This window comes from Peromyscus californicus, unplaced genomic scaffold (genome assembly GCF_007827085.1).
Source record: "Peromyscus californicus insignis strain IS unplaced genomic scaffold, ASM782708v3 Scaffold_11__1_contigs__length_118956290, whole genome shotgun sequence".
Lineage (NCBI taxonomy): Eukaryota > Metazoa > Chordata > Mammalia > Rodentia > Cricetidae > Peromyscus > Peromyscus californicus.
This window is the reverse complement of record NW_026294402.1, coordinates 76,917,542-76,930,787: the sequence shown is the minus strand read 5'-3', so window position 1 is coordinate 76,930,787 and position 13,246 is coordinate 76,917,542. Positions and strand designations below refer to the sequence as shown.

Below are 13,246 nucleotides of genomic sequence, written 5' to 3'. Positions count from 1 at the left end.
TTACTATAATCTCTTAGTAACTTATGATGGATAAGGTATATATTTATCCCACATAACATGTTAAAAATCATTTATCAATGTCACAACCTTGTCCTTGGATAAAGGAAATATTTGATAAGTCAGTAACTCTGAGATAAGTGTTGTGGCATGTGATGATGATCTTTATGACTCCACATGAAAGACAACACAAGCCTTAGTCTAATCAGTTTAAAAGTCATCTTACTGAGAGAGAAATGCAAAGCCATACCTTCTCTATATCCTTTCGAAAACTCCCCAGAGACATGAAATACAAGCATGAAAAAGTGACTATTTGGCAGTTATACTGTTTTAATAAAAACTGTATAATATTCTGCCGGGGAAAAGTTTTTGCTTCTACTCCAGAGGAAATGAGCTGTCGCTTAGCAGCAAGAACACAGGACATGATTAAACTGTGTTTTCCAGCCAGAAGATGCTGTGAATCCTGGAACTTCTAAGTAGCTCCCAGGCTGGGTTGTAGGAAGGAATCATCTAGATAATGAGTGAAATTGCTGAGTTCACTAGCATCCGTCCCTCCATGTAGCTACATAGTTCTTTCTTTATTATATACAGGGCAATCCTGTAGTCTTAAGGACAAGTTGTGTCTGTTTGATATCATTAACAGCACTAAGCATTGCAACATATCATGTAAGTAATTCCTGTTAATTTACGAATAGCAGTAATTAGGTAAGATCAGTGTTATACAGATTGCTTCTCTGTTCCCTTGGGTGTATGCCAATAGCTGCAGTTTCAGAGCTATGAAGAGCCTAGGATGTCATGCTTAAAAGTGCTGAAGTGTACTTGTTTAGAAATAATTAGTAATTAAACAAATATAGTAAATTTTATTCTTGATTAATAAAATATATGCTTGAAACACACACAAAATTTCAAACATGGAGGGAGGGAATGAGAGGAGAGGAGGGAGGGGGAAGTGTAGTTGAGATGTAAAGTAAATGAATAAATTAAATTAAGAAATTAGTGTATTTTCAAAGAATTATAGGCAACTAGGGAATGGTAAAAGGGAGAAATAGACTTTTCCACAGAATAGCATGCAAATTGAGCATCAAATACCAAATGGTTGTCCCTGAAAACATACATGCAAGCAACATTATACAGATGAGCAGGGTGTGTGTGTGTGTGTGTGTGTGTGTGTGTGTGTGTGTGTGTGTGTGTATAACAACAACTAAGAAGAAAGAGGCTACGAATTCGAAAGAGAGCAAGGTGTGATCTACGGGAGGTTTTGAAGGGAGGAGAAAAAAGGGGGTAATGACATCATTATATTATAATCAACATTTTCAAAGTAATTTTAAAAATTAGTGTTTAATCACATTCATGCTCGTAGTAGCACAAGTGAAATATATGTTACTGTTTGGAAAGCATGTCTGATAATAAACTTGGGAAATGTTTAATATATGTTTGACCAGCAGATAAGAAAAATGTGAGAGGAATCTGGAAAATTATTGTAGGAATAATAGTGTAACATTCACTTGCTGTGTTCAAAAGCATTTTCCTTATGTCTTTTATTTGTTTAAAGACTAATCATCCTGAACAAAATAAAATGTCATAATTGAGCTCAACATGAACGGAAATTTTGTGCTTCTGGAATCTTCTCTTGTGTCTGTTGCCACTTCTGAGTGTTCATGTAGACTTACTGACTTGAAACTGCGAACATTTTTTATTACATATCTTAACTCAGAGAAATAAAAGTTAGGACTTGGTTTCTTTGCAAGGACATTATTCCTTTAACTCTATCAACTTATTTATTCTACTATATGTGGCAGAATATTGATTACTCTCATTGAGACATTGCTTGTACTGCAAAAAACAAAATTATTTCCTTTAAAGTATCCTAAAAATAGGCATTGATTGATAGATGACAATGCAGAGAGAGCCTTTAGATCAATGGAAGAAATCAAAATGTAAGGCTCACAGCTAGATATCGCACTGATTGGAATTATATAATATGAGAAATGAACTCCAGAAACACCAGGGGATCTGAAACACAAACAAAAAAGAGGTCTTCACACACACACACACACACACACACACACACACACACACACACACACACATACACACACACACACACACAAATGGTTTCTGAAGAGATCTGAGAGAAGTGAACATTTGACAATGCAGCCTGGATATTACTGCCTATCACTCCTCTGATGTCCTCTGGGGTTGATCATTAGAAGTAGGAAATGGGTGTAAATAGAATGGAAAATACAAAACTTTGTGTCCTAGACATTCCTTACTTGCAATAGCAGCGACCATACATATTATTGGCCTACCTAAATTGGACAGATAGATGTTCTTGGACACTTGGACTCAGAATGGACAATGACCAGAAATGTTTTGAACGTTCCCTCTCCTAAAATTTGGGTATTGCCAATTAGACAGTGCTTAGATGTGAAAGTGTTAGAGGTAATTGAATGAGTTATGTGACCCTCCTTATAAAAGAGGTTTTATACAGTCTTAACCAGATTATTCTCTTGAAATTCAGTTTTCTGTCCCATGATGATGCAAGAAGAGCCCTCATCAGATGTCAATACTGGTTTCTTGATTTGGGACATTTTGCTTCCAGAACTGTGAAAAGTGAATTTTTGTTCTCCATAAAAATAATCTCAGGTATTCTGCTACAAGAGAACAAAACCAAGACATCAACCCACAGCAACTCATGCCTGATTGTGAAATGAACAACGGGTAAGATTTAATGTATCCATTTTGGGTTGCTCATTATTGTCTGCCTCTTAATACTAAAACTAACATAGGTCTTGATCTAGGACCTGGGATAGAGCAAAGGAAAAATATATCCTTCCTTTCAAAGATGGTGGTGGAGAATAATGAACTGAGTGTGTTACTTAGGTCAAACACTGTAACCAAAGGCAACTTAGAAGATCCCAGGGTTTATTACATCCTATAGATTACAGTCCATCATAGAGAAAAATCAGTCATGTCAGGAACCCAAGGCAGGAACTTGAAGCAGAAACCATGGGAAAATTCTGCTTGCCAGCAGTCACTGGCTCGTGCTTATCTAACTTTTACCTAGTCCAGGACCACTTGCCACTGCAACAGTGCTGCCTACAGTGGGCTTAGTCTTATTATCAATTAGTAATCAGGAAGTTGCTAATGGATATGCCACAGACCAACTTGATCTAGGCCTTTCCTCAATCGAGGCTTCTCCGTTCGTAAGACTCTAGGCTACGTAAGGTCAGCAACCGAAGTTAAGCAGGACAATCCTCTTCTACTATTTCTAAGCGTGAATAACCTGTCTGGGACATGTCAATAAGTTTCTTGGACACAGGTTTCAGCTGGGGCTCAATCAAAGAGAGAAGTGAAGTGTGAGGCAGAAAAGCATGTTGATAAAAGTTGGGCTGAATCAGGCTTTTTCTCCTCGTCACCTTCACAACCCTAGATCCTTCAAACTCATCAATGGTGGCGAGCCTACTTACTGCCTTCTGAGACTGTTCTGTCCCTCGCATTTCCTGAAGTTCTCTTAAGCTCTTGGCTGATGGTTTGGACTAGGATTGAAATGTGAAGGTAGTGATATTGTACCAAAGACACTTAAAAAAACTAAGGTTTTCTGGTGGGGTACATGTGGGCTTGTGAAAGAAAAAGGAAAAACAAAAGTGTGCATGCAGGAGAGGGGTAGAAAACAAACCAAAATTAATCCCCCCTTCAGAATCCGACTCCTTGCTGTATGTGAGCCAGCTCTCCATTACAGTATTTATTACTTGAGCTACTCAACCTGTAAAGGAAAAAAGCTTATTTTTACGCACCGTTTTTGAGATTCTAGTCCATGGTGGCCAGACTCATGGATTTGAGGCCTCTGCTGGCATATGGTGGGAGCCCAGTCACAAATATCCCAGGAGGACCAAATTGAAAGCTCTTCTACTCCTTGGGATGTATTTTCCTGTGCCCTTGCGAGAGATAGAAAGCTGTAAGGCCTGTTGATGCTTATGTTAAGACAATGTAGCACAGATATGGATATCTTGCATGATTTGGCTAAAACAGCTGACACTAGACATCCAGGGGCTATGAGTTAACACAAAGTGGCTGACATCAGCTATCTAGGGACCCAAAGTTCACAGTACCAATAATTCATTATATACTATTTTTGGCAGAGGGTTACTTTTGTGACTGTGGGTAAATGTGCCCTTGAATTTTCCCCTTGGCCAGCCAGACTGTCTGTGTGTATCTCTCTGTAGGCTTGTGTGCCAGCCTACATGTGAGCCTATGCCAACACGTGCATGTGTTGACATGTGCTCAGTGCCTCCTGGCAGCTGCCTGCCTAGCAGCCTTCTCAGGGAGTGAATAAAGTGTGTCTTTTCTTCCGTGGGTCTTCAAAATCTCCTCAGCATCCCATCTTTTACAAACTTCTCCTTTTGTAGTAACAGAGCATGGACCTCACAGTCATATTTGAAAATATCCCCAGGGAGAAACCCAAGGTGAGTCCAGGCTTATGCCGTCTGCTTTCTGTTTTTAATAATGTAGAACTCCACACTGCTGGTCACTTGTCTATACACTACTGCGCCTGTAACAGTGGTTTATGAAGAGAAGGTTTATCCAGTACTAGTCACTACTCAATGTCTGTCGTTGTGAGTTTCCTGGAGTTGCAGTATTTACTGTGTTCTTCTTTTGCCTGTTTAGTTCTACTGTCTTTTGTATTCTTTGGTGCTATCCTAAAGAGTATAAAATCCATCCTTAAATTAACATTAAATAAAATTAGTATTATTCTAGTTTCTAACAACTTTTAGAACTGCAAGTTTTAGAATTTATTTTCATATAAACATATTATGTCTTTACTGTCTAATATAGATATTTTAGTCACATACCCATATAAACATTTTCATTAAGTTTGGGTATTTTCTATCTAACATTTTATCCCTGTTAACTATTTATTTTATTTATTTTCTGTTCATTCTTAAGTTGCTATCATGCACTTAATTCTATGCATGCATTTAATCCTACAAGGTTTCTATTATTCTATAAACAGAGAATGACCTGTATTTATCCAAATGTGTATAATTTCCAGTACTTATATTTTCTTCAACCTTGAACTTCAATTTAAAATTATTTTCATCCTACTGAACAGTTCTCCTTTTATTTTCTTTACTTTCTTTAAGTTTCTGACTGACCTACTTTTAGATATTTTCACTGGATATTGCATTTTAGATTGCCTGACTTTTTTTTTTTTTTTTTAACATGTGTGTGTTTAAGGTGCCAGTTCACTCTTTACTGGCTTCCATTTCTGGTGACAATCTTTTTGATTTTGATTTGTTATTACTAACTGTGGCTTACAAAACATTGTTGTTTTTAATTTTCAGCATTTGTACTTTTTATCCCGCTTCAGGTTTTCACTTTTCTTGAATATCTCCTAATTATTTCTGCCCATGTTTAAGAATTCTTATTCAGTACTTCTGAAATAATGTAGGCCTGATTCTTTTTCTTTTTATGTCTTTTATTCATAACCCCAAGTGACCCAAATGTCAAATGTTTTTACTGTCTAATGTGTATATATATATATATATATATATATATATATATATATATATATATATAAAATTCACATAGCCATTTATTTATTACATATACAGTGTTGTTTGCATGTATCCCTGCAGGCCAGAAGAGGGAGGCAGATGTCATTACAGATGGCTGTGAGCCACCATGTGGGTGCTGGGAATTGAACTCAGGACCTCTGGAAGAACAGCCAGTGCTCTTAACCTCTGAGCCATCTCTCCAGCCCCAAGGTTGGGTATTTTCTAACATTTTCTCCCTGTTAATTATTTTTTTCTTTCTAGCTGTGCCTAATAAACTATCATAAATTTATGCATCAATTTTAATTTATTAGATTTTCTGTTTTATCTGACTTTACAGATTCCAATTCTTTGATAAATTATTTCAGCTTATTATGTATTTTTTAAAGCATGTTGATCACACTCAACTCAAAGTCCATGCACATCTGGATTATCTGTATCCATTTGTTTTTGTTTTCTATTTCTTCTCTTTACAGTGTACCTTTGTATGGTTGGTAACTTTTACTTATCTGCCAGATGTGTACATTAAAAAAAAAATTGATGCTTCAGCACTTCCTAAGTGGTTTTAAAGAGTTTGAACAATTGAACTCTTTACAATATAGAAGCCAATGATACAAACTTAATGCAAATTAATGGACAGTTCCTCTGTATGAATAATTTTGAATCCTTGGTTTAATGTATTTGCAACAGTCTAATTTTTGCTTCCCAACTTTGCATCATAAGTCTATCAAATAGAAGACATATCAGGAAGACTGATCATAAATCAATGTCATTCATTGCGTATTAGATTCTACATTAATACATTATTATTTGTATTTCAACTTTATTTCTCTCCTAATGATGCAAGTATGTTCCCTTTATTAAAAATAACTTTCTATTATAACATTTATTATTACTTTTATTAAGCAGTTGTAGTCAAAATATAAATTATGGATCAGAAAGTATTATTAACTTATACTTGGTAGGCTTAGTGAGTTTACAGTCTACATTGTAAACTTCCTTTGCTTGTTTTGTTTCTTCAGAATCTATTTTATGTCCCAGGGCCATCATATTTAGACATAAAATAATGTTAGCAATGTCCTCTTCATAGTCCTCAAAAATCTTACAACATTGTAAGTTTGTGTTCTCTTCTGTCTACTGAATTCAATGAATCAGAAAATTAGACTTTAAAATTAGACTTTCTCTTTCTTACTAATGTCAGTTATGCTTGTCAGAGAGAACATATATTTAAAACCACATTTCTCATGAAAAGGAAAGAGCATCCTCATTGACAAACACATCATCCTGTTAACATGAATGCCTGAGAAAATCTTGCAGGAAGCAGGAAAAGGAGTGATAAGGTTGTTGAAGTGCTTAGGGATGTTAAAAGGGAAAAAAAAGATGTTTGATAAGTCCTCATGTTAATACAAACACTGCACGTCTAACTTTCAAATAATGTTGCTAAAGATGCTTTGCAGGGGGACCTGACATCAAAAGGAACATCTGCAGGAGCAGAGCCGAGGATTGTGTTCAAGGTAAGCAGCCTGTCTCAGAAGCATAGGCTTGGGACGGAATCATTACAATTCAGAAGGTTCCAGGAGACCCTTCCCCTCCTCTAATCCCTGCCTCCCCCTGTTCTTGACTAGTGTAAATCCTGGGTCAAAATCCTAATAACGAATCTGCAGAGAAATAAGCCTCCAGAAGTGATTTTCTCCCCTCTGCAATGAATTTCAATTATCTAACTGCCACTGTAGAAGGATGATTTTCCAACTAACATTTCACTGAGAATGCCAGGGGATGACTCAGGAGAGGGGAGGATGCAGTCTTCTTGATCCTTTATCACTAAAAACATACACTGGTAAAGAAAGCAGAAAGTAGTTCAGCAGCTGTAATCCCCAAGGAGAAGACTGGGGGCCCAGCTGTTACCTCGAATACCACCCGGGAGTACAGAGAATAAATGAAAGGATGCTGGTCTCCTGTGAAAGCCAGTGTCCCTGGTATTCAGAGGTATATCCAACACACTGTCCTTGAAGGATGACACAAAGGTTGCAATTGAAAAAAGCCACATCATATGACAACAGATACAAGGCTTGAGACCCTGGAATATCAGAGAAAAATTAAAATACCCAAATTTTCCAAGTTATTAACTGTCAAGTAATGGTTTCTTCAGTCAGCAGTGTTATTTCCCTCTCCTTTTTTGTGAAAGAAAGTATTTCGTTCAAGCACAGGAAGGTCTCTCTCAGCATAGCATTGTAGTTAAATCATGAAATAAGTAAGAGAGACCCGGGTTCAAGTCTCCACTCTGCTACTTTTAAGTCTAATTAACTGGATAAATGTGCTGAACCACTTCTGAAATTGTGTGTGTGTGTGTGTGTGTGTGTGTGTGTGTGTGTGTGTGTGTGTGTGCAAGCTCCAGCTCTATGGGAATGTTGTGTCAGCAACATATAGAACTCACACTTTGAGAATACATCTAGACATTTTAAAGATACATCTAAAAAGTTAATTATATGCTTTTGAGATTGAGATTGTTAAATATGAGCTAGCCCAAACTAAGGAGCGATCATGTAGCCCCTGGTCTGGTATTTGATATTTCAGTGGGTGTGAAATCGGGGCAGCAGATACGAAGTGACTTGTGCCATATGAACTCCTAGAGAGAAACTATATAGATACATTGCTTTTCTTATGTTAATTTCCTTACTTGTGTATGTGTGGGGCATGCTTGTGCCACAGTGTATTTGTAGAGGTCAGAGGACAGCTTATGGGAGCTGATTTTCTCCTTTTACCAGGCAGGTCTTGGGGTGTACACTCAGTTTGTCAATAATCCTTATTGGCCACAATAATCCTTATTCACTGAGCCATACAACCTGTCCCAAATACATCTTTTTTTTAAATTTATCTATTTTTTCTTCTTTTTTTGATTGGTTGTGGTTTTTTGTTTTTTTTTTTTCTTTATTAAGAAATTTTTTATTCATTTTACATACCAACCACAGATCCCTCTCTCATCCCTCCCCCACTCCTCCCTCAGCCTTCCCCGCCCCCAATCCACTCCCATCCCCTCCTCTGAAAAGGTAAGGCCTCCCATGAGGAGTCAACAAAGACTGGTACATTCAGTTGAGGCAGGTCCAAGCCCTCCCCCCCTGCATCAAGGCTGTTCAAGGTATCTCACCATAGGTAATGGACTCCAAAAAGCCAGCTCATGCACCAGGGATAGACGCTGATCCCATTGCCAGGGGCCCCTTAAACAGACCAAGCTATACAACTATCTTGCTTATGCAGAGGGCCTAGTCCAGTCCCATGAAGCCTCCACAGTTGTTGGTCTAAAGTTCGTGAGTTCCCACTAGCTTGGTTCAGCCGTCTCTGTAGATTTTGCCATCATAATCTTGATGCTCCTAGGTCATATAATCCTTCTTCCTTCATTTTACATACCAATCGCAGTTCCCCCTCACTCCCCTTCTTCTGCCCCCACCTCCCCTATCCCACCCCAATCTACTCCTCAGAGAGGGTAAAGCCTTTTTGTGGAGCCCCTGGCAGTGGGACCAGGACTTATCCTGGGTTCATGAAATGGCGTTTTGGAATACATTCCCTAGGGGGGGATGCCTTGTTCAGCTTCAACACAGGAGGGAGGGGTTTGGTCCTGCCCCAAATATATCTTTTTAAGAGGTTTCCTTGCTAAAGAACAGCTATCACTTCCACAAATATTTGTTGGTGGATACTACATTCAGTATAATTTGTTGAGTACTGGTCACTCAACACTTTCCAAAGTCAGCAAAGAGTTGAATATATAATCACTATTGAATAAACACACACACACACACACACACACACACACACACACACACACACACACACACAGAGTGAGGGAGAGATTACTATTGCTAAATTATTCTCAGGTATAATGATGTTAACATTTATTAGCAGTATTAGAAGAAAAGACACTGAAAAATGTGTTGAAGTGTGAGAAAATTGCTGACTCAATCTTGAAGTGTCCTTTTAAAGCCCTTGGGATAAAATTCAGCCTGCTTCTAGTACAAAGAACAATTAATCAGGTTGTTTTTCCCCAACAGCTATTGTGACTCTCAGTTGACAAGAAAGCCTCACCTGTACTTGGTTTTTGAAAAATAAAACACATAGTCCAGTCAAGTAAGCTGCCAGGCAGTATTTCTTTGCTATAATGCGTATACTTAAAAAAGTATCTTCAGACGTTTTCAGAAAGGAAGCCAAAATGAAATGCCCCACACAATGCATCTTTCTACAAGGTCCACTGGGAAGGAAGGTGGCAGGATTTCTCACTGAGTAAGTCAGCTGGTGTCTGCAGACTAGAGTGGAACTGAAAACATTGCTTTACACCATATCTTCTTCCTTCTGCTCTTCTTTGGAGAGTCTTGCTAAATGAACATTGGGGAAGGACAGAACGAATAGGGAAATAGTGTTGTCAGCCACAGAACAATCCATGCTGAGCCCTCAGATGTCATGCTCCATAAAGTGAACCATCCCATTGTGACATCCAGCAGAAAACTAGGATGGTGATAATGGGGCCTGATATCAGGCCTCTGACACATGTCCTGAGTCCCTTCTGATTAAGATATTTCTAAAATTGCAACTAGATGCTAGAAATGAAAGCATTTTGAGTAAAGCAACTACAGACATAGATCATGGCTACATTTTCAAACTGTTTCTGTGTCATGGCCTCAAGAAGTTGTTGAGAATAACCATGCCCCATTCCTAGACAAAGAACTACAGGCAACGAATAACTTCTTTCCCTTGGAAGCATGAATAGTACCTTTTAGTACTATTATAACTAGTCAAGCTTTTCAAGCCAGAGCCAGTTCGAGTTCTCGGGGTTTAGTGTCTGAAGTGTATGGTACCTTTCTTCATCAATAGAGACTTACCTTCAACCTCTGGGAGGCAACCAAGGGCAATGGTAATAGACTATAGGGAGGACTCCCTGACCAACAACTTGAAAGTGGTTTTCTCATGCCTAGTCTATGTCTTTTGTGGGCATTGTCCACCTAAGTGGGATAAGTTCAATTAGACTATATATGTACACCTCTAAGCATGTGCTTATATGTATTGTATATAATTTTTGGTAAACAAATAGTAATATCATTCCTTATGGCTTTTTCAGACATCCTTAGTGTTGCCAAAATAATTTCAAATTCAAGAAACATGTAAAAGAATAAAGCAAATGCTGAATAATTTTGAAAATATGGTATGTTTCAAAACTTAAAGATTTAATCTCACTGCATCAGTCTTTCGTTGAAGATGCTAGTTGAAAATGAGTTAAAATCAATTCCCAGAGCTGTATATGTAGCTCAGAGGTAAGAGAACATGCCTAGTATGCTGAAGGCTCTGGGTCCCTTCTATAGCATCAAAACATAACTAACACTGAGAGATTCTGAGTTAAAATGTCCAACTATGCTCATCCATCTACCTTTCACTCTATTTGGAATCAGAGTAAAATGCTAATAAAACAATGTAATATGGCATGCATGCCAATAACCACCCACAAAAGAGCAGGGAGGAGTTAGTAGATGCAGAGGTTATTAAAGAAAATACCCATTGGAAAGGCTGTGACAGGCAGAGTAATGAACTGGGATGTGTACACCCCAGTCCATAAGGCCTGTGGATATATTGCCTGGCACAGCAAAAGACACTTTGCAGATACAAGGAAGGCTCAGATCCTGAGATGCGGAAAAGGCTCCCTGTTATGACAGTAGGCATCTCTGATCACAAGCTCTTTTTTTTTTTTTTTTTGGTTTTTCGAGACAGGGTTTCTCTGTGTAGCTTTGCGCCTTTCCTGGAACTCGCTTTGGAGACCAGGCTGGCCTCAAACTCACAGAGATCCGCCTGGCTCTGCCTCCCTGAGTGCTGGGATTAAAGGCATGCACCACCACTGCCTGGCAAATCACAAGCTCTTTAGAGCTCAGACTTGTTTGATTGGTTGTTTGGTTGGTTGGCTTTTGAGACAGGATCTCAATTGTCTCAGGCTGTCCTCAGACTTTCTAGGTCTTGGATACGCTTTCCTCTGTCCCCAAAGTGCTTGATTACCAGTGTGCACCAAACATAATTTATATATGTAAGGCAAAGCATCTTGGTTTTACCGTTGGGAGGTGATAGGTGGGAAGCAGAAGAAGAGACAGAGCAAAGGAGGATAAAGAAGACAGGGAGAGGAAGAACAAAGCACAAAGGAGAAAAGAAATATCCTTGGCTTTGAAGCGAAGGAAAGGATCACTAATGTGAACCAATGAATTCAGTCCTCTGAAGTTGGATAAGGCAAGGAACATTAATCTCCCCCAGAGCCTAGAGTGGGGGGGAATAAATACCCAGCAATAACTGATTTTAATTGGGGAAAATTGTACTGACTCCCAGACCCTTCAGGTAATAAATTTTTGTTGCATTTAGTATTGTGTCTGGAGCAGTTTGTCATCAAAGCGGTTCAAAACTATTGGAAGAACGTTGATTGGTGAAGCAAAGAAAGCTGCAACCCATCATAGGCAATCACAGGACAGTAGCCAAAGAGGGAAAAGTAAGTTTAAAAGGAGCTATAGACTAGTGTGATGCCAAACTCCATCGAGTTCCACAATGGCAGAGGGGGCACTTTTCAAATGTCAGGTCCCTTGGTGGGACCCAAGTTCATTCTCACCAAAGCAGGTTGTTATAAACACTTGTGTCACCAGTGAGAGGTCAAAGATAACCTGAGCCCTTTTTGACATCATATTTGTTATGCAATTTCTCCGGCCCCCATCTGCCTTTGCCATGCTGTCCACCTGAGGGCCTCACTGAAGTCAAGCCAGAACTGGTACCTTGCTCTGAACCCTCAGAAACATGAGCTCACTGAAACTTTTCTTCTTTACAAAGTCATCCAGGCTCGCTATTGCATTCCAGCTTGGAAAGGAGATTAATACAGCAATACCAGGTGTTGAAAGACAATGAGGGAGTACTCTGAAAATTCTGATAGAAAATTAATTCTTGAATTTTGTATGAAGACCAATTATCAAACAGATGTAGTTGTACAATAAGCCTCAAACTGATAAGAATTCTAATGACTTTTCTTCTGAAAATGGAGCAATAAACAATGCAGTGAATTCAGGACTATCCAGACAACTGAGCAAGTAAAGGCAGTCCCTGAGTGATAACTGAGCTACAGGTTCAGGGCACCAGAACTACTCCCTGGATCTGAAGGAAGACCTCCCCAAATCAGCCATATTTTGTTTGTTTTGTTTTCTTTTATATTCTTTGTATCTCTTAAACACACAAACACACACACACACACACACACACACACACACACACACACACACACACACAAAGAAATAAAAGAAAACAAAACAAAATAAAATATGGAGTCTCTTTTGTGTTGGCCAACTACTTCTGAGCATGCAGACTGCCCTAGGGCCTTGCTGACAAACCCTGTGCCGTTCCACTGAGGAAAACCGATTTTCCTCTTTACTGCTCCATTTCATACAACCCTATCATCACTACATGGATAAACTAGCTCAGGGGCCTCCCACACTCCTTTCATTCCTAATACCCACCATTCACTTTTATATAGTGCCCATTATATCATTTTAACATATAAAGGTGAACATGATACTTGCTTTCCCGAGACAAAGTGGTTCCCCAAATCTAACACAAAGAGAAAATTCATGCCCTGGCCCCTAAGTATCTAAATGACATAGCTACCAGTGGCATACAATCATACAGCTTTGTTTATT

General features: G+C 38.7%; 1 protein-coding gene and 1 pseudogene across 1 annotated transcript in view; one reads left to right on the top strand and one right to left on the bottom strand.

The window, feature by feature from the left end:
• Nucleotides 1–13,246, bottom strand: part of Mei4 (meiotic double-stranded break formation protein 4) — a 607,360-nt gene that overhangs the window by 60,104 nt on the left and 534,010 nt on the right. The window lies entirely within an intron of this gene.
• LOC128102308 (14-3-3 protein zeta-like) overlaps nucleotides 4,416–13,246 on the top strand; it is a 34,664-nt pseudogene continuing 25,833 nt past the window's right edge.